The 12910-nt window shown below is 39.4% G+C and overlaps 1 non-coding gene across 1 annotated transcript; it reads right to left on the bottom strand.

Annotated features, from left to right (window-relative positions):
* Positions 1-12035: 12035 nt before the first annotated feature.
* On the bottom strand, positions 12036-12139 carry LOC141415214 (U6 spliceosomal RNA). The gene has a single exon (XR_012440222.1). It is a non-coding gene; the product is annotated as a U6 spliceosomal RNA (small nuclear RNA).
* Positions 12140-12910: the final 771 nt, after the last annotated feature.

Genomic DNA, 12910 nt, shown 5'->3' with positions numbered 1-12910 from the left:
GGCTGAAAGGTGACAGAGAAATAAAGGAGGGTATGTTTTCTGGATTTGCTATTGTTTTTAAATAAGGAAGTTTTGACCATATTCACAGGACCTGTAGGGTAAAGAGTGAAAAAAAAAGAAAGAAAGAAACACAGGAGAGTGGGGGGCATTTGAAGAAGGAAGAACTAGGAGAAGGATTCTCTGCTAGGTTCATTTTTGATGAATGTTGACTGGGATGATGGGCATAGATCAAGAGCACAGGTGCTATAGTTTGAGTGTCCTTCCAAAACTCATGTTGGGATTTAATTGGCATTGTGGACAAAATGCCTTGCTGACTCACTATGAAATAAAAATCTCCCCAGTTTTTTGATAGACTACTTTAAGCCATTTGTTACATGATATTCGTTTGCAAGTTGATGAAACTTTAGTGTATAAATTCTCATTTTAAAATTTTTTTCTTTTGTTCTGAAGGGAAAAGGCATTCTTTCACTTTGTTTTTTTGGTTTGTTTGTTTTTTGTTTTGTTTTGTTTTGTTTTTTTAATGACTTGCAGGCACAATACCTAGTACTGCAGCTGCCAGAACTTGGCATGGTAAATCCTGCTACCACTGACTAGCAGCTGGACTGATTGTGAATAAGAATGAAAGCATTAAAGGGTTTAACTACAAAAAAAAAAAAATTGGCATTGTGGTAGTATGAGATAGGACCTTTAAGAGGAGATTAGGTTATGCAGGCTATGCCCTAAGAAATGGATTAATGCTGAGGTCATGGGATTTGGTTAGTTATCACAGGAGTGGACTCTTTATAAAAAGGATAAGCTCATTCTCCACCTCTCTCCCTCCTCACCACCCATATTTCCTCACCACATAATGTCTTTCCATATTATGACATATCAAGAAGGTCCTTAACCAGGCACTGGGGGCTCACACCTGTAATCCCAGCTACTCACGAGGCAGACATCAGGAGGATCTCGATACAAAGCCAGCCCAGGCAGATAGTTTTTGAGACCCTATCTCAAAAAAAAAAAAAAAAAAAAACCACAAGGGCTCAAGGTTAGGCCCTGAGTTCAAACCCTAGTTCCAAAAAAATAAATAAATAAATAAAATAAAGGCCATGGCCTCTGGGCTCTTGGAGTTCCCAGCCTCCAGAACCACAGGCCAAATAAACTTCTATTGTTTATAGTTTATCCAATCTGTGCTGTAACACAGAAAACAGACTAAGACTGTAGATTAAGGTGCTAGACTTGAATAAGTGATATTTCACTCTCTCTAATTGGAAGGAAATAAGACTAAGTAACAAATACAGAGTCTAGATGAAGATGCATGAAGTTGAAGAGAGTTCTAAACTTTTTTTTATGGCAGTACTGGGGTTTGAACACAGGGCCTCACACCTGCTAGGCAGGTGCTCTACTGCTTGAGCCACTCCACCAGACCTTATTTGTGTTGGGTGTTCAAGATAGGGTTTCATAAACTGTTTACCTGGGCTTGCTTCAAACTGTGATCCTCTTGATCTCTGCCTCCTGAGTAGCTAGGATTACAGGTGTAAGTCACTGGCACTCAGCTGGTCTCCCCACTTTTATTCCCAGCTTTTGGCCTGACCATCAATCTCTCCTCTCTATCAAGGAATACATCTTACTCAAGTGGTCTTCTGAGGATCTAAATACCAAGTCTGACTCACCAGGCAGTGTTCCTGCTGTCCTGACATGAACTCTACCATGCCCACTGCTATAGTGGTCCCGTACTGAGAGGACAACAGGGTACTATTGTCCTTGAACATGAGAAATGCTGCCCAGAGGGAAGAGAGTACAGAGCGGTGGGAACATATAGTGGTCCTAGGGATCCAGTAATAGAGGCAAAGGACAGAGACATGCAACTTTACCTGAACTGTATCACCCACATGGGTCCCTAGAGTTATTTTCCAATATTCGTACCATACCTCTTGATGACACTCCTTTGGAACCTCTGGAAGATTTTTGCAACAATTCAACATGCAACTTTCTATAGAATTTAGAATCTATAGTTAAAAATATAGATGTAAAGCATCCTATGACTCATTTTGCATGTATGAAGCACCCTACTTTACTTTTTCCTCCTTTCCCTTATGGCAAGTTCTGAGCTCTTATATCAGTTATTTTGTTTTTGTTTTCTTCCCCCCTCCCCTTTTGCTGCTGCTACGTAATGGCTTTCTAGGATTTGGCTTTGAAAAAGCCCTTAAAGTCTGGCACTGCATGACCTTCACCTGTCATCCTAGCTACTGAGCAGGTAGAGATCAGGAGGTTTGTGGTTCAAGGCCAGCCCAGGCAAATAGTTCATGAGACCCTATCTCAAAATTTTCCAACACAAAAAAGGGCTGGTGGAAGTGGCTTAAGCAGTAGAATGCCTGCCTAGCAAGCGTGAGGCCCTGAACTCAAACCATAGTGCTGCCACAAAAAAAAAAAAAAGAAAAGAAAAAAAGAATTTTACTCATTGAAGCCAGGCAAAGTTGACTAAGCGTAGATAGTTCACATCTTATGATAGTGGTGCTTCTTCAACTTAACTGTACACTAACCACCTAGGAATCTGTCCACACACAGATTCTGATTTAGTGGGTCTATGTAACACAAAAAAGCATGGCTGGTGGGGTGGCTCAAATGGTAGAGCACCTGCCTAGCAAGTGTGAGACCCGGAGTTCAAACACCAGAACCTCCAAAAAAGGAAAAAAAAAAAAAGAAGTCCTTAAAATTAAAATTATAGTGAATGAATCTGAATAAGACACAGAGAAGTGTTTAGTGTTCTAGAAAATCAGATATGAGTGTGTATTATAAAATTCTTATGAATCTCATTTTTTTAACTTTTATTATTGTTGTACTGGGGGTACAATGTAACATTTACAAAAGTTCTTACAGTATAGGGTTTTTTTGTTTGTTTTCTTTCTGTCTTTTTTCTTTTTTTTTTTGGTGGAACCAGAGTTTGAACTAATAACTTATAGTCCTGGTCAATATTTAAATTAAATCCCTATTTTCTAAAATGTTTAAATATGCACTGTAGTGGAATTGCGTGTGGCCCAAGGATATGTCCAGCGGGTCACAGATGGCTCATGCCTGTGTCCTACCTACTCAGGAGGCAGAAATCGGGAAAATCACAATTTGAAGCCAGAGTGAGCAAATGGTGTGGAAGACCTTATTTCAAAAATACCCAACAAAAATAGGGCAGGTGGAGTGGCTCAAGTGGTAGACTGCCTGCCTAGTAAGTGTGAGGCCCTGAGTTCAAACCCAGGTACTCCCCCCCAAAAAAGAAAAGAAAATATATATGACAGCCTTCAAACATCTGTTGATTCAATCCACCACAAATTGAAAATATTCAGGAAAAAAGTTAACTGAACATGTATACTTTATTCTGTAAGCAATATAATATAAAAACTATTTACATAGCATTTTCATTATACTAGGTGTTATTAAGTAATCTAGAGATGATTTAAAGCTTGCAGGAGGGTGCACATGGGTTACATGCAAATACTATGCTATTTTGCATAAGGGACTTAGTATTCAAAGACTTTGGTATCTGCAGGGGTTCCAAATCCCCTGAAGATGCTGAAGGACTGCTGCTTACCCTTCCGTTACATGAAGATTCACATTACAGTAGATCTTGGAATTTGAGGATTTAGCACCTAGGATCTTTGAGTGTTCTCAGATGATTATGGGTTTATGACATGTAGTAATTTTTAATTTTACTGAGATATAAATCTCTAACTCTTCTAATAGTGCATCTGACCTCTGCTTAGAAGTGAGTTGGCTTACACAAGAGCCTAGCATCTGCACGGGCACCATTTTATTGTTGCCTAGGTGATTTTTGTGTTCATTTCATAGGGAAAATTGTATACTGTAATAGTCTTTTCAAATTTGGAATTTCACACCGTTTCAGGATTTACCATGAAGGAATGTTAAAGGTGAAGTGACTACAAGTCACCCTCACATACCTTGACAAGGTTTGAAGCCATACTACGATATTGTGAATGAAATAACAGTCCAACCACCTTCAAGAGTACTTCTTCGAGTCTGGCATTCTGGGATGCCAATGTAATCTGACCACCTTCATTTGGAATAACTCAGAGAAAAATGAGAAATGCTTAGCTTGCATCAGACGAAATAAGCACTTTTATAAAAATTTTTTACTTGCATATTCAGAATGTAGCCAGAACTGTTCGTTGTAAACTTGTCTGCAGGCTTGACAAAAGCATCCCAGGGCTTTTTGAGAAAGAATTTTCCTTAGAAATTCTGTAGCTGCTCAGCCCTCATTGGAATATATAATAGACTGTTCCCCTGCCCTCCGCTTAAATTTGGACAATAGAAATAGCGCTTTTCAAAAGGCCCATATTCTTTGTTGTTGCTCTTTGGCAGAACTGGGGTTTAAACTCATGGTCTCACACTTGCTAGGCAGGTTCTCTATCATTTGAGCCACCCTGCCAGCCCTGTTTTGTGTTGGATATTTTCAAGAAAGTGTCTCATGATTATTTTGTTTGGGCTGGCTTGGAACCACAATCCTCCTGATTTCTGCCTCCTGAGTAGCTAGGATTATAGGCATGAGCCATTGCACCCAGCTTGATGGTACTTTTTGAAGCACAAAAGTTTTTAATTTTGATGAAGTATAAATTATGTAATTTTTTTTCTTGTTTTTGCTTATACTTTTGGTGTCATATATAAGAAACTGTTGCATAATCCAAGATCATGATTATTTATTCTTGTTTTCTCCTAAGAATTTTATAGTGTTAGAGCTTACATTTAGGTTTCTTATCCATTTTTTTAAAATTAGCATATTTTAATTGTACAAAAGGGTTTCATTGTGATACAACATTCATATAATATGCTTTGATCACATTCACCCCATTTATGATAGTCTTTCTTGACCCTTTTTTCTTTCTCCCTCCTTCTTAACACATTTTGAGGTGATTCTTACGTCTGATGTGAGGTAGGTTTCCTCTGACATTGGTTATGAAATACCTTAAATTTCATAAATTACTTGAACATGGAAGTATATTTAAGGCATGATAGGATCCTGCTCCCTGACCACCACAGCTTGTCAAACTAGGAGTGGAATGAGTCACTTAATCTATAAAGATTGTCATTAGAAGGACAGTAAGTCATATATATATTGTGTGGTGAAGCTTGGAATTGTTTTATAGGTATTTTAGTAAGCGCTTTTAGACTTGGAGATGTTGATGTAATGAGTAATATTAATTATTGCTTTGGGGAGGGGCCTCACCCAGTGATACAAAACAAATTAATGGGCTTCCTTTTGAGATAATAAGTGTTTGGGTTTGATATGAATTGTATGCATCTCTTATGTGTAATTTCATCTTTTATAGAACCAGCTACCTACAAAGTTAATTGTTTTCTTCATAATTCCAGACTTAGGCTTCTGTCTGATAGAACTTAGTCATTAATTTCCTTTGGGAGTTGTGTGTGCCTTTGGTTTAAAAGAGCTTGGGAGGATGTGAGGGAGATCTGGCTGTGACATCTGTCACCACATTGATCGCCAGGGTTGATTCGGCTGATCTGGCTGGCTAGGCAGATGTCCCCTTCCTCCCTCACCGTGCTCCCTGTGTGTCCCTCCCGAAGCTGCACGCTCGGTCAAAGAGGACGACCATTCCCAATAGAGGAGGACCCTTCCTAGGTCAAGGGTATACGAGTAGCTTTGCTCCCTTGCTAGAACCTCCAAAATAGCTTGGGAGAACAGATCACAGGAGAGCATGCTAGTCTGAAATTTCTTTCAGTGTAACCTCCAGAAAAGGAACTGTATCAAGTCCATTGTGGCAATGCCTAAAGAACACAGTCAGTGAACCACACATGGTCTAGTTGAGGCTAAAAAAGTCAGAGTTTGGGACTTGTACTGTCAACTATAATACATTGACATCCAAGAGCCAGGGTCCAAATCATACTTGCATGGCAAGAAATAGATCTTGGCTTTGCATTGTGGTGTACAACTATAATCCCAGCATTTGAGAGATGGAGGCAGGAGGATCACAAGTTTGAGGTCAGCCTGGGTTACATAGTGAGGCCCTGTCTCAAAAAAGTAAAAAAAGAAGTTGCAGTTGCTGAAGCCTATAATCCTATCCTAGCTACTCTGAAGGCAGAGATCAGGAGGATTGTGGTTTGAAACCAACCTGGGCAAATAGTTCATAAGACCCTTCTCAAAAAAAAAAAAACAATACAAAACAGGGCTGGTGGAGTGACTCAAGAGGTAGGGCACCTACCTAGCAAGTATGGGGCCCTGAGTTCAAATCCCAGTACTGCCACACACACACACAAAAAGAATTTTCATCAATACAAATGTGGTCCCTAGGTAAATAAGACCAGCCTTTTCTCAGGCTGGGTCTGAAAGAGGTATATGGTGCAATGTCTTGTTGGCCTTGGCTAGGGGATGAAAAGGAAATATTGACAGGACTCTTGACCTTGAATAGGAAGCTGCCATTCCACAACACTGTGACTGACTGAAGAATATAGTAGGGCCTTTTAGAGGTCAGAGATCTGGACCGAGCCTTCAATTTGCCAGCCTTGGCAAGGTGGACCTGAGTGTGAAGAGTGAGGAGAGTCCCCTGGTGCCAGCCTAGCATGTATGATAATGTGGTTATAGATAGTCTAGTACTGTCCACATCCTATGTACTAGACCTCATTTCCTCCCCTGCCATTCTCTATCAGTTATACTCTAACTCTATTCCTATCTCATGGATTGAGTCTTGGCTTCCCCTCTTGTTTATCATTGTGGTCTTATTCATCAGCATTTGGTCTTCCCTGTTGGACTCTTGATCTTTCCTCAAGGACTTGGTTCAGGTACACCTCAGGTCTCAAAATCAAGCTCTGTTTTAGGATCCTGAAAACTCTTTAAAATTAAATTGTGATTGTAAGAGGAGCAATGACAGGCACTTTAAAACAGACATCTAAAGAGGTATGGGAAACAACAGGCTTCTTGGAGAAATAACAAGCCCCTTACCAAAATAACAAGATGCAGCTGCACAATGTAGTAGTGGACCCCAAGTCCAGGACGAGTTGGGCAAACTTCCAAGGCCAGGATGTGCTGACCAGACCCTCTTGGAATGTCCAGTTCAATAAGGAGAGGGACAGACAGGTGGTCAGATTTACTGAGAAGTTGACTAGGTGTCAACCAATCACCAGTGTAGTTTCAAGGTAGACTAGTTGGACCTAAGCCAGTTAGTGCCCTGTGTCATCTCCTGGACTTCAGCCTTTCTGTGACTTAGCTCCTTCACTAAGTCCCACCCATCAGGATGCTTTGCTGTCCTTTTAGTAAACTTTGTGCTTGCTTTACTCTTAACTCCTGCTCCAGCATCTTCAATCATCCACTACGCCAGGACACAAACTAGGGATCAACACTCCAATATTATGATGATGGTCATACAACCCTGTGAATATATTAAAAACTACTGAAATGTATACTTTACATGTGTGAATTTTATGGTATGTGAGTAAGCCTATTAAAAAATCAAGCTCTGAATCACTGGCCAGTGCAGAGTAAAATTAGCAGTATAGCATCCCTATGTGAAATAAAATGATCTGCATGCTTTATTCATAATTCTCACAACAGCCCTACATTTACACAGAAGGAGCATGCGACATTACAAAGCCATGTAATGTTCTCTAGGACTTGCAGCTTATCTAAGCCAGAGCCAAGATAAGAGTGGGAAGTCGGACTTCAAAATCAGTGTCATTGCCACTTTGCTACAGTGTAGCATTAGACAACTTAGTATATCTATTTTTCTAGTTGAAAAGAAGGTAAACTGAGGTGTAGGTAGTGGAAACAGTCATTGAATGGTGTAAATGTTTGCAGTAAAATAATTACTGAAGTGAATCAGAGCGCAGATCAAATACCTATTGTTGCATAATAAACTACACCCAAACTTTGTGGCTTAAAACAACAAATGTATTTTTTCACGTACCGGTGGGATAGTTCTGGTCTTGGTTAGGTTTGGCTGATTCCTGTTTGTGATTGGGTACTTGGCAGGGTCTATCTGGTTCTGAATGGATTCACTCACATGTCAGGTGGGTAGGCTGGCTATGAACTGTGATGATGGGGGTAACTGGGTAACAGGCTAGCCTGGGCTTGTTCATATGTCTATGGGATTGCAAGATCATTCAAGCCCCAGCATGCAAGTACTTTTCAAGTCTTTACTTCCTCATGTATGGTGCAATGTTTCATTGGACAAAGGAAATCCTGTGGTCAACCCACATTCAGAAGAATGAATGGGACAGAAAGAAAGTGTGACCATTTTTGCATCTACCATAGAAAGAGAGGTAACAATGATGAAGGATTAACGAGAGGTGTTAGGTGCTTGACTAAAATTAGAAATTATATATTTTTTGTCCTGTGGGAGATCAGATTGCACCCTGATCTGAGTTAGTGCATATTGTATACAGCAGTAGCTTTCAGGCTGTGTCTTGCCCTGAGTGACTCCATTTTATAAAATAGTAATTTATTCTATTTTGAATGCAAATGCTGAGGTAAAAATGACTCTGCACCTTCTTTGTGCAAGTAAAAAACCACCATCTGTCCAACACAAACCATGAGGCACAGATACTTTATTTACACAAATAAAATATCATCTATAAACTTATCAAATTAAATCAGTAACACATGGATACATAGTATATCAAAACACATAAAAAAAAAAACCCACCCCATCCCTATCGACTTATCAAACACACTAGCCCAATGAATGATGCAACTCCCTCACCTGGGAGTACCCCAAGACTGCTACAACGCAGGCACTGACCTATCACTTGGTCACTCATCACAACCTTTGCCAAGGAAAATCACCACAGTGAAGGATCTCTACCTCTGTCCCTAGGCTCCAACTCAAATACAGTTTCTCCTGTCTGTGACACACTACCTGCTTTAAACTGACTGTCAAAACTGCCGGCCACCCAAAACTGTGTTGGACAACCCTGCGCCCTGAACAGCTCTGTACCTGTGGTTTGTAGAACTTCTTTCCTGGACTCTGTATCAGCTCTCTGCTCATGCCTTCACTAAAACCCTTCTGAACTCAGCAACCATTTGAACCTCATTCTCTAACCTTTGTATCATTGTGTGAAGTGTACTGTCTGATCTGAGACTTAATATTAGTGAGTAAGATTGGAATAGAAGGAACTGTGTTTGCCAATGGTCACAAATACCAAGGGAAATTAGCATGGGTTCCAGATCATCTTTGGCTGGTCTTCTTTGTTGTCACAAGTGATTTATTTCTTGGGACATCCATAGTCTGAGTGCAGAAGACAGAAGACTTGGATGAAAGAATAAGGACAAAGGCCAGTGACACATACATTAGATTTTTAAACTCTATACAAAATCAAAACCATAATTCCTAGGAAGAAGATGGCTTCCATTTTTAATAAATTTGCCAGGTTGATCTAGGTTTGCCCTTTCCTTTTGAAAAAAAAATCTTCGAGTGGTTTGAGCATATGTGGGGGTACTGGCCTGGGTATAACTTTAGCTTTGTTATTCTCATGGGTTAGTGGTGATTATGCAGTAGACTTCCTCCACTGGATGGATGCCATGTTTCTGCAAGGTTACAAGGTTGTATATATTTTTAAGAAAGGCTAAGGATTGTAGTGCAATCTATAAACAATGTGAACATTTTCAGATATCATTAGACATTTTTTCCCTTGAAAAAATGCTATAGGAATTCTTTGGTAAATTTGACTTAGTGAAATATCTTTGTTAAAAAGAACAAAAGTAGTAGCAAAACTTAATGGAATATATCCACCAGAAAGCACAAAAATGTCTTTAAGCAGTAATAATCAAAATATGGATGTCATTGACGACTTTTTGTATTTTAGGCATGTGATAAGCATTTGTAAGATTTCATTTATGCTTTACAAAATTTTAGAATATAAATATGATCAAAGGGTATTGGTTGTGTTTAAAAACTTTGTAAAACATTTAAAATTTAATTATGGTAAGTCACTCACACCAATCAATAACTACATTTATACAAATTTAACATAGACAAGACATCCTTAATATTCAAATTATCCATTCAGATGTTCTTTGAAGGCCATATAATAAAAATCTGTTATGTTATTGAAGGACTGAAGGACGGGCTGCAGGAGGTCCCAAAAGGCAATAAGTAGTCAAGGAGACACTTCTCCTCCCTAGGAAATGCCTGTTTGCATCTGAAAGGCATCTCCTGCCATCAGGCAGTGCAAATAAGCTATAAAACCCACTCCCCACCCTGGCCCACGGGATCACCGGTTTCTGGGTCCCCCTGTATTCTCCAATATGTAGTCCTTCTCTTCTCTGTTCTCCAACTAAATTCTCTATAAATAAAATATTTCCGACCTCTGCTGTTAGAGTCTGTCTGTGCTTTCACTGTCAGAGCAGGCTCAAGAACCCTGAGCACCTGAAATTCCTGTGTGTGTCATTCGTGCATAATTATTTTCTCAGTAATATTTTGGTTTCTTTCCACAGTAATTATCTTCCCTTCAAATTAAAACAACAGAATTCATTGAATTAATTTTATTCTTGCTTTTGTATCAAAAGATTCTAAATTTTGCTAAGTGTGGTAGCTCAGGCCTATAATACTAGCTACTTGGTAAGTGGAGATCAGAATTGTGATTCAAGATTTGCATAGGCAAAAAATTCGTGAGACCCTATGTCAACCAATGGCTGGGTTTATAAAGCAAGATCCTATCTCAAAAAAACCAACAAAAAATAAAAGGGCTGGAGCATGGCTCAAGTGGTAGAGCATCTGCCTAGCATGTATATGGCCCTAAGTACCGCCCCTCCCCCCCAAAAATCCAAATTCCCTTGAATTTTTTTTTTTTTTTTTGTGTACTGAGGCTTGAACTCAGGGTCTACACCTTGAACCATTCCACCAGCCCTTTTTTGTGATGTATTTTTTTGAGATAGGGTCTTGTGAACTATTTGCCCAGGTTGGCTTCAAACTGTGATCCTCCTGATCTCTGCCTCCTGAGTAGCCAGGATTACAGGCATGAGCCACTGGCACCCAGCATGTCATGTGTTCATTTTTTTTTTTTTTTTTTTTTTGATAATACTGAAGTTTGAACTCAGGGCTTCATGCTTGTTAGACAGGCGCTCTATCATTTGAACCACTCTTCCAATCCTTGGTTTTTTTGGGTTTTTTTTTCCTCATTGCTATACTGGGGATCAAAGCCAAGTCTTTGAGCATGCTAGGCAAGTGCTCTACCACTGGCCTACATGCAACTCTATTGGTTTACTTTAAAAAATGTTCAGTTTAGCTGAGCGCCAGTGGCTCACGCCTGTAATCCTAGCTACTCAGGAGGCAGAGATCAGGAGGATCATGGCTCAAAGCCAGTCCTGGGTAAATGCTACGAAAGAGCCTATGTCAAAAAATACCCAACCCTAAACAAGGGCTGGCAGGGTGGCTCAAGTGGTAGAATGCCTGTTTAGCAAAAAAGGAAAAAAAGAAAGTGTTCAGTTTAACTTTCCTTTTAGAATATTAAATATTTAAGCAATTGTGTGACACAATTTTATTAAAACTGTTAAATCTTACTATTTCCTTAAGTTTTATTATTTAGTGTATACTTTTGAAACAGGAGATTTGAGGGTTGGAGTTCTGGGGCTCTTGTTTCACGAAGTAGAAGAATAAATTTCATGGACACGAGAAAAGTGTAAAGTGGGAGAGTTTATTGAGATAAAGTGTAAAGTGGGAGACTAGAGCCCCAGAGTTGGGGGGTGGGGTGCCAAGAAAGAGTGCCAAGAAGTGAAGTGATCTGAGGTTTATATCCATTCTCTCCAGGGCATTGCTCAATCTCTATGCTAATTAGGTGTAGAGAAAGCATTTTGGTTGACTGTGCCTGCACCGTTCTGATTTGTTGATCCTGATCATCACACAGTCCATCTGCCTGCATTCTTTCCACCCTTTAAGGTCACAGGGAGGTCATAACGGAGGTTTCCAGGGGCCCTTCCTTCTGTCTCACTTTGAAATTTAAATGGCCATTTACCTATGGAAAATACTTAAATTATATATATATATATATATATATATATATATATATATATATATATACACACACACATATATATATATATATATATATATATACATATACATATACATGTCATTCTTGCACAGGGGCCATGCTAGCTTTCTGTGTATTGTTTCAATTTTAGTAAGATGCTGAAGTAGGCACCTTAAATTGGTTTCCTTAGCTATTTTAAATTGACTCAAGGAATAATATAGAATATTATCAATTGAAGCATAGTGGAGATTCAGTTCAATTGTTTAACAGCTTCTGAATTATCTAGAGGAAAGAAATATGGTTAAGTTGTAGATAACATGATCAAGGTCATTCACTTAGATTATTTTTCTCAGTTTTCTCTTGAGACTTTAGTCTAATCTCTCCCTGTTACAGATTGTGTCTTGAAGATCTTTTATCTTCTTGTGCTTCAGTTACTAGGAAATACTTTTTCCAATGTATCCTGCATTATCAGTTCATCTCTGAAATTCCGTCACTGTCAGGTAACATGAACTCCTTTTAGGTTTGAATCTCAAACACTTATTAGGGTACAAATGTTAGGGTACCTTTGAGGCTTGCAGCCCACTCAGCCTGAAACCGGCCATGGCTAACATGACCCAAGCCACCACTTACTGGAACTAAGGGAGGTGGGATGGTTTCTGGGAACAGGGACAGTTTCTGGTTAATCTTGCTGGAACGGTATGTGAGTCAATGAGTTAAGACACCTGGTGTTTGCCAAATTCCTGATAAATAATCTTCAAGTAATCTTGCCCCACCACCAGGATGTAGGTGATATCAGAAATATGTGACCCCAGGGACCATAAAAATTACTGTGTGACCATGACTAATGTCTAAAAAATATAAAAGCAGCCTGAACTTTGTATTCGGGGTCCTCGTTGAAACCCGCTGCATCGGGCGGATATCCAGACCCCAGCTGGCTGGAAAT

This window comes from Castor canadensis, chromosome 12 (assembly GCF_047511655.1).
Source record: "Castor canadensis chromosome 12, mCasCan1.hap1v2, whole genome shotgun sequence".
NCBI classification, from domain to species: Eukaryota; Metazoa; Chordata; class Mammalia; order Rodentia; family Castoridae; genus Castor; species Castor canadensis.
The sequence above is the reverse complement of the archived record's forward strand: the minus strand, read 5'-3'. Positions and strand labels throughout refer to the sequence as shown.